The 9212-nt window shown below is 42.4% G+C and overlaps 1 long non-coding RNA gene across 1 annotated transcript; it reads right to left on the bottom strand.

Moving 5' to 3' along the window:
- Positions 1-943: 943 nt before the first annotated feature.
- LOC127486370 (uncharacterized) lies at positions 944-8966 on the bottom strand. The gene is made up of 3 exons (XR_011386841.1): positions 8804-8966; positions 4594-4738; positions 944-1154 (listed from the first exon to the last, which is right to left on the bottom strand). It is a non-coding gene; the product is annotated as an uncharacterized lncRNA (long non-coding RNA).
- Between the last annotated feature and the right edge of the window lie 246 nt (positions 8967-9212).

Raw genomic sequence — 9212 nt, 5'->3', positions numbered from 1 at the left:
CCACTTTTGTTTTTTAAACAATTTATGTATTTATTTAAAAGGCAGAGTGAGTGAGAGAGAGAGAGATAAAGAGAGAGAGAGAGAGATCTCCATCTGGTGGCTCCCAAAATAGTCACAATAGTTGGGGTTGGGCCTGCCCAAAGCCAGGAGCACCATGCAGGCCTCCCATACGGGTAGCTGGGGTCCAAACACTTGAACCACCCTTTACTACTTTCCCAGGCACACTAGAAGGGAGCTGGATCAAAAGCAGAGCCTCCAGGACTCAAATCGGTGCTCCAATATGGGATGCCAGCATAACAAGCGGCAGCTCAACCTGCTGTCACATCAGCCCCACCAAGCATATTTTCTAATGGTCCCACAAAGTTTTTGGGAAGCTACCACCAGAAAAACTATATGGAATAAGAGTGGGAGAGTGAGAGTGAGAGAGCCAGAGAGAGAAGGAGAGAGCCAGAGAGCAAGAGAGAGCGAGAGCGAGAGAGACATGAAATGGAAGGCTATCAGGCTCCTAAAACTCTACAGGCAGGAAACAGGCTGAGAGCCTCTACTGCTCTGGAACACAGACCTTGCTTTCTAGTGTCACAGGTTCACAGATAATTTTTCCCCAAATGGAATATAACCAGGGCTGCACTCTTACACAACTTAGATGATTTAAATACTAGATAGGAGGCTTTTGACTTGATGAGACTTGATACTCTAAAGGACTGAGACTTTGAGGGACCTTGGGTGAATGAATTTTAGGTGGGATGGATGGGAGTCTTTGAGGGCCAGAGGCTGAACATCACCCCTACCCACCCAAGATGTCTACATCCTAATCCCTGAAAGTCATGTTACCTCACATGTTACAGATATTTTCCAGAATATATATATATAGTCAACTGTCAATATTGTCAATATAATATATTGTCACAAAACATCTGGGTCAGAAACTCAATTTTTCACTTACATAGAAAGAAGTAGCCAAAGCAGCACTGTGTATCAGTTCCTCATGTTCCAATTCCCACGTGAGGCAAAAAGAGTTTGCACGCAGTGGGTTGCACCAGAGAAGAAGAGCTCCAAATTTTAGGAGACTCTGGGTTTCTCTGGGGCTGCCGGCATACTGACCCGTGTTGTCCTCCAAAAGGAGACCACTCTGCTCCTGCAGTGTAAGCATGTCTCTGAGGAGGAAAGAAAAGAGAGCCTTTACTCTCCCTGGAAGCCTGTATGGAAGATGTCTCCAGCTTCACTAACTGGAATATTTCCTTACACAGACATTTTTCTTAACTTGGATGGAAATACCTTTATTCAGGATCTGAATTATATACAAGTGTGAGCTATTTACAGAAAACTGTTCTCCTACACTTTATTTCAAACATCAAATGGGGGGAACCTTACTTTCAATAGAATAGAAAATCTGAAAAATAAATATTACAGTAGGCCAGGCGTGATAGCAGATGGCAAAGAACTGCCACTAAAGACCACAATAAAAATAAAAATCACTGGGGCCAGCGCTGTGGCGTAGCTGGTGAAGCCACTGCCTGCAGTGCCAGCATCCCATATGCGTGCCGGTTCGAGTCCCAGATGCTCCATTTCCAATCTAGCTCTCTGCTATGGCCTGAGAAAGTAGTACAAGATGGCCCAAGTCCTTGGGCCCCTGCACCCAAGTGGGAGACCCAGAAGAAGCTCCCGGTTTCCAGCTTCAGATTGGCACAGCTCCAGTCATTGTGGCCAATTGGGGGGTGAACCATAGGATGGAAGACTCTCTCTCTCTCTCTCTCTCTCTCTCTCTACCTCTCTTCCCTCTGTGTAACTCTGACTTTCAAATAAATAAATAAATCTTTTAAAAAAATAATAAAAAATAAATAAAAATCACCTTGTAGGGTTAGGGAGTTTCCAAAGAAACAGAAGTTGAAATTCGTTTGAGAAAGATGCATTATACAATACAAGTTGCTTCATCAGCTGCAACACTATGAGGAAGCAACATTAAGTAGTGCCATTTGTGGGAAGCTCACAGAGGTTACCCGACAAAATTAGCTTGTATAAAGTAAAAAAGGCAAAGCAATTTGCCACACATTTAATAATTATTCCTGGGAATATGGCCATAATTGACAGGTGTTAGGTATCACCAATCACTGGATACTGGATGGCTCAACTATACACGGAATGCTCACTTACTAGGTATTACGCACCATCTCTGCTGCAAGGGAGCAGTTAGCCCAGGTGGCAGAGTAATAAGAGTTAGTAATCCAATTTAATTATTATAAATGATATACTCCAGAGAAAACAAATGAAATAAAAGGAATAATAGTAGAGGACACACCCTAAGAGGGTTAGGAAAGACCTCTTTAGAGATGCAACATTTAAATTAGTCATTTTAAGATTTAAAATAATAGCTATAGTGGGTCTTTTAAAACCTAATTTAGATCCTCTTCTCTGCTTAACTCCTTGAATTGCTCTCTATGTAATGACAAAAAGAGGCCTGAGAGTGGACTACGGAGCCCTTCAAGATTTGGTCCCCAGTACTGTCCTGCCCTGCCTCCTCACTACTCTTTCTCTGGGATGTATCTTACAAATATTATAAAGCTTATAAGATCTATCATCCACCTCTCCCTGCCAGGACATAGGTCCCACTGCGGAATGGTCTCTGTTTTGTTCACTTTTGTATCCCAAATGTCTCTAGGATAGTTCCTGGACTTTAACAGAGGTTCATAAATTTTTGTTCAATGAGCATAAAATCACATTATGGTTTTATTAATATTTAAATATAAAAATCAAAGCATAAAAGGTATCACATACAACATTAACATTTAAATACAACAGAAAAAATAGTATAAAATAAGTAATACACAAACTAGGTAGGGCTTATTTAGTGAGATGGGTGTGCTTGCCTGTTTATAAGTTCATTCCAGTCTGGAACACAGGAAGATAATGCTACTCGCACACCTGCTGCACCATTCAACCCATTTCTTTCCTTCGTTCTTAACTTAGTTAAAATGGAAAACCCTAGTTCACACAAACTAGTTGATGTGAATGCAGTAACAGCAGGACACTCTTTCTACTTAGCAAAGGAAAGTCTTATCTTAATCCAAAATGCTGACATGAAATCCAAAATGCTGAATATGAAGAACTGAGCTGTAGTAATTCATTCTCTTTTTCAAGCACCAAGTTTAACTCGATTACTGATTCAGGGTTTCACAAAGCAAGTGGATTTTTACTCAACTGTCTTCCCTGTCTCAAATCTCTCTTCTGAAAAGAAAGAAGTTTGAGATAGAGAAGTGAGATGCAACAGTATTTCTGATCTTTCAAAATATTTTAATTAATAATATTTTCTTCAATATGTTGTAAAATTTTGGGAACATGTAGTAACTAGGCTGATTATTTTCAAGTCTTGCTTGTCATAACAACAATATCTTTTGGAATCCTTTGATACATTCAGCATGTTTAAATATATCACTGTTTTTCCTCTGTAATTTTAAACTTAGCTCATAAAGAATGCCAAAAATATCAGTTAAATATGCCAATTTCATTACCCAAATATCATCTTCAAAAACACTTGTGAAATGAGATTTTTTTTTCCATTGAGAAAAACATGAATCTCATTCCTGAGTTCATAAACCTTGCTTAGTATTTTCCCTTGAGACGACCAATGAACTTTGGTATGGTACAGTAAATGAGTATGACTAGTCTCAATCTCTGAGCAAACTGTCTGAAGAAGTCGGCTAGTCAGTGAACTTCCATTAATAAATAACAACTTGTACTTCATTTTTTAATATCCCATAAGGTTCTGTGGATTTCTCTGGATGCTAAAGCTTCACAATGCATAAAGCAATGATTCCACACTGTATCATTAGTAACTTCTAGTAATTTTTTAATTATTCTGCCTTGTTTTCCAGTTATGCTTGCTGTTGTACCACCTGTAATTCCTTTATGGTTTTTCCGGTTTAATTTATATTGATGAACAATGCACTTTTCTAACTCTGTAAAAATATCTTATGCACTCACATGAGAAGTTAAATGAAAGAAACGCAAAAAATCCTCCACAAAAACCATCTTGCCGTGAATATCTGACATAAACTAAGAGTCGTGCATCCTCTAAAACCAGTGCTTCCATCAAGCTGGATTGCATAATCTATGCCAGACTGTAAGCAAGAAACAAGCATTGTCTCTAAATGTTCTGCAATAGCAGAAATGTGAAGAGACATTGTGTCATCAGTAGAGATAGTTTTTACTTTATCAGCTGATTTATCATCAAGCATTGTATGCACCATACCCAAACATGCTGGTAGAATGATTTTTTTAGCAGCAGTGTGAACCACTCTCTCTTGGGCCACACGATAAGCAGCTAAATGACAGCGACGCTTTCCCACTAACAGAACAACTAACAAGGTGTGTTGACAATTTTCTACTATTTTTCTTTCTTTGAAAATATTCAAGAGGCTTATCAGTAAGTTCAGCATACTGAGTTTCTAAAGTCTTTAATTTTGAAGGCTTCAAGCTTTCATTTGCAAGAATATCATTATTACAAAGAACACACTGTAGTCTGTCATTTTCATTGGGTTTTTCACATTTGATGAAGCCATATTTTAAGTAACCTTCATTATAACATCTTGCACTTACTTCTTTCTTTTTGAAATGTGGTCCACCGAAGCTGAAGTTAGCAGATTATGGTCACTACTTTTCTCAGTATTGTCACTTCACATTTCCAGATCCAAGAGCTGAACTTGAACAAGCTCCTGTGTGTTTTTCACTTCATTACTTCTTTCTTTTCATAAAGAAATGATCCATTTTAATGGCAACTTGTTCCATTTTGCTTAAAATGTTATAATGCTACTAACTCAAATGTATATACACTCCAGATAGCATTTTTCCAAAAAATGAACTCAAAATTTACAACTGAATTTCAGTTGAATATTTCAGACTTCACATTGAGTTGCAAATCATGTTACTATAAAAATAGGCTGTAAAACATTCTTTTTTTATAAAAACCAGATAAGATACCACTGAGCAAATGACTGAAAATAACTTCTTAGCCAATACATATTCTATTCATCGTATCTTTTTTATTTATTTATTTATTTTGACAGGCAGAGTGGACAGTGAGAGAGAGAGACAGAGAGAAAGGTCTTCCTTTTGTCATTGGTTCACCCTCTAATGGCCTCCACGGCCAGCGCACCGCGCTGATCCGATGGCAGGAGCCAGGTGCTTCTCCTGGTCTCCCATGGGGTGCAGGGCCCAAGCACTTGGGCCATCCTCCACTGCACTCCCTGGCCACAGCAGAGAGCTGGCCTGGAAGAGGGGCAACCGGGACAGAATCCGGTGCCCCGACTGGGACTAGAACCCAGTGTGCCGGCGCCGCAAGGCAGAGGATTAGCCTAGTGAGCTGCGGCGCCGGCTGATATTGTTTCAAAAAATGCTCATTATAACTCTTAGAACTGAGTCCATGGCTCACTAATGGGTCATACATGTAATGTGAAGAACATTGACAAAGAGACATCTTGTGCCCACTGATGAGCTGGTGATTTGAGTGTCTAGTTGATGATGACACAAACTAGCTGATCTGACAGACTGTTGGCTCGTACAGGAACTTCTTGAAGTGGTTGGAAAATTTCTTAGATTTTTTACTCCTGATATTTTTTGATGGGAAGAATTTTTAAGAATGCCAGTTATGATCTGATCTAGTGAGCATCCAATGAGGTTATTCATGGCTAGGTGAACTATCTGGTTGGAACTGATGTTATATTTTTATAGAACTTTCTTGCACTATATCCTTGACCCATGAATAAGACCAGAGATATATTAAGGCATCATAATATAGAGTAATGTTATTGCTGGCTGAAGACCTTTATGATACCCAAGATCATGCATGGGGAAACAAAAGACCTATTGGTCTTCTCACTATCTTAACACAGGCTTAAGCCTATTTATGTAAGGCAAATCATCTTAATTAAAATTGGTAAATAGGAGCCCAGTAGTTAAGATGCCTGAAGTACATGGGTTTGATTCCTGGTTCCAACTCCTGGATCCAGTTTCCTGCAAGACAGAACCTAGGAGGTGGTGGTAGGTTCCAGACTGTGACCACAACTTAGCCCCAGCCTTTGCAGGCATTTTGGGGAGAGAACTAGCAGACACAAGTTGTCTCCCTCCTTCTCAAATAAAAACATTAAAAAAGGAAAAGACTGGTAAATAATGGTGTATGTAATCTGGAATTTGGTACCAGGAGTTGCAAAGTACCTTCACAAGCTGAAAACTGCAAGCCACGGACAAGTACAGCTAGGCAAGCTTAACCTTGTGTGCTTACTGCATTGCTCTCTTCAATTTTAGTGTATTTGAGTCTTATTGCTACCAACACAACAGTTTCCTTCCTTATTGCCACCAACACAACAGTAACAACTGCTACTTTTCCACAAGTAATCTCACTTTTTGGGGAGAGGAAAATTTTATTTATTAGGAATTCAACACATATTTAGTGTGTTAACACTTTTATTAGGGTTTTTTACATTAACCACTTTTCTTATTTTCTATACTCTCAATGCTCTGATTTCTGGGTGAGGCCTTGCTGACTGGGAAGGTATTGCTTTCCCAAGGGTTGGCATCTAGTAACTTCAGATTTCACCAGTGAGTTCTTACAAGCCGGCTAATAATGCCCAGTTCTAATCACTGCAGGGTCAGGTACCAGGCAACCAGGGACAGCTCTTATGCCCAAAGCCCTCTGAAATTGTTTCAACTAGTCAATACTGAACTTGCTTAACTAAGCTTTGCCCATTCTTTCCCATGAAACTAAACTTTTCTTGCAGTTCTATTGTGCTTCATCAAACTACTAACCCCTGGTGCTTCCCAGTGTGGAATCCCAGCATGGTACAGGGCGCCCTGCATTGTTTTTAGGAATCTGCAGATATAAATACTCCTTTCTTCATGATACTCATTTTCACTTCTGCATGTCTTACCATGCCCAACTGGAACAAATACTGGGTACATTAAAACCATTATTTTGTACTCCTGCTCTGGTTACAAAGTTGTATAGTTTTGTCCTCTGTGTTCCCCAAAAGGTTATTTTTTTTTTTTACTACAAATGAGGGAGACCAAGATTTCTTTGAGGAAGTCAAAGTAATAAATGTTTTAACTATGGTTGAGTAGCTACAGAACCACTGAATATGATACCTAGCTATACTTTAAAAGGTGGGCACCTGGGGCCGGCACCGCAGCTCACTAGGCTAATCCTCCGCCTAGCGGCGCCGGCACACCGGGTTCTAGACCCGGTTGGGGCGCCGGATTCTGTCCCGGTTGCCCCTCTTCCAAGCCAGCTCTCTGCTGTGGCCAGGGAGTGCAGTGGAGGATGGCCCAAGTGCTTGGGCCCTGCACCCCATGGGAGACCAGGAAAAGCACCTGGCTCCTGGCTCCTGCCATCGGATCAGCGCGGTGCGCCGGCCGCAGCGCACCGGCCGCGGCGGCCATTGGAGGGTGAACCAACGGCAAAGGAAGACCTTTCTCTCTGTCTCTCTCTCTCACTGTCCACTCTGCCTGTTAAAAAATAAAAAAATAAAAATAAAAATAAAATAAAAGGTGAGCACCTGGGAGGAAACTGGTTGAAGTCCCTGGATTAATCTTGGCTAAATGTTTGAAAGATGACAAGTGTCGAATAGTCAACCTTGGCCTGAAAGAGGCAAAGCTTTTCTTGAAAGATTTTTATGTACTCTGGTTGCCAAGGACATTAGCAGGACTAAAGAGTCTATGGCAGGTGCCTTTTGGATGTGAGAGCATGATGTGCATCACCAACATATTTGAACAGAACTATACTGCTGGAAAAAAACAACTGCACCTAAACCTTTCTAGTGAATAAGAACGTTTGAGAGCAATGCACGGTAACCTTGAAACATTCTGAATCAGACACACAGTTGCCCTTTATAGATGGAAGACAACGACTATGACTCTAATTCCCATAGTTAAAAGTTCTAGTAAGGAATGCTCTTCTATCTCATAACACAATACTGGCGAGTCTTAGAAACAACGTTTACTAAGTAAACTGGCTGCAAAAGGATATACGCATGACTAATCATTAAAATAATGCAAACAGCACAGTATACAGCGATCATCAACGATACTCTTTCAAATAAACAGCCTGCAAAGCTAAGAAATGGTAGAAACGTGGTTCTGTAAACACACACATAAAGACGCTGGGGAAAGTGGCCACCGTGGGCAAGGGCAGAACGGGGCGGGGGTGGCGCTGACACAGGACTTCCACCTCACACCGTCAGTTACTCGTCAGTTGGGTGGTGGGTACACAGGGATGCTAGTTCCGTCTCTCCCTTTTGTCCGTCTAAGGTAGTCTATCTTTCAAAGGATCGACAGGGCTCAACGCCTGCGGGAAGGCACTGCCAGCCCGTCACACTCAGCTAATGGCCCTCCGCTCTGGTTCTGCCGTTTGTTGCAGAGTCTTCATCAGTATTACGCTGGGTTCATCAGCAGCTCCAAGATGAGGAGCAGGAGACTCCAAGACTTCGGCCTGACCCTCAGCCCACATTAAAGTATCCCCGAGCCGACCCGACTGCTGCGCTCTCCAGCAGCCTCAACTCGGCCCCTGAGCAACATCAGAACCCATCTCCTCGCAAAAAATAAATGGAATGGAATGGAATGGAATGGAATGGAATGGAATGGAATAGAATACAATAGAATAGAATAGAATAGAATAGAATAGAATAGAATAGAATAGAATAGAATAGAATAGAATAGAATAGAATAGAATAAAATAAAATAAAATAAAATCCTGCAATGTCTCGCTTAACGGGACTCAGGTGCACTCCCGCCAGAGGCTGGCTTTCTTCTTGCTCACCTCCAGCCCAGCCGACACGACTCGGCCACCCCCGCGCCTCTAGCTTCACGTGTCGGCAGCGGGGCCGCGGCCCACGACACCCCCCAAACCTACCCTCCGCAACTCCTCTTCCGGCCTCCCCTTAGAAACCCCACAGCCCGCGGGAAAAGGGCCAGGGCAGCCCTCTGCGCATGCGCGGAACGCGGCCGTGGCCGGGGACCCGCCTCGCCGCCTTCTCGGGCGCGCTTGTGCAAGTCTCGCGGTATCTGCCTCTCCCGCGGGAGTCAGTTGAATGTTGGGGCGGTCGGACCCGCTGCAGCGGGGCGCCGGCGGGGCGCGTCCGGGCTCGGTCGCCGCGCCGTGGCCGTGGAGAGGCGGCTGCTGCCGCTTTAGGAGCCTGCGGCACGGGAAGCGTCCCGCGCCCTGCCTG

Source organism: Oryctolagus cuniculus, chromosome 2 (genome assembly GCF_964237555.1).
Source record: "Oryctolagus cuniculus chromosome 2, mOryCun1.1, whole genome shotgun sequence".
NCBI classification, from domain to species: Eukaryota; Metazoa; Chordata; class Mammalia; order Lagomorpha; family Leporidae; genus Oryctolagus; species Oryctolagus cuniculus.
This window is presented reverse-complemented; position numbering and strand designations above follow the sequence as displayed.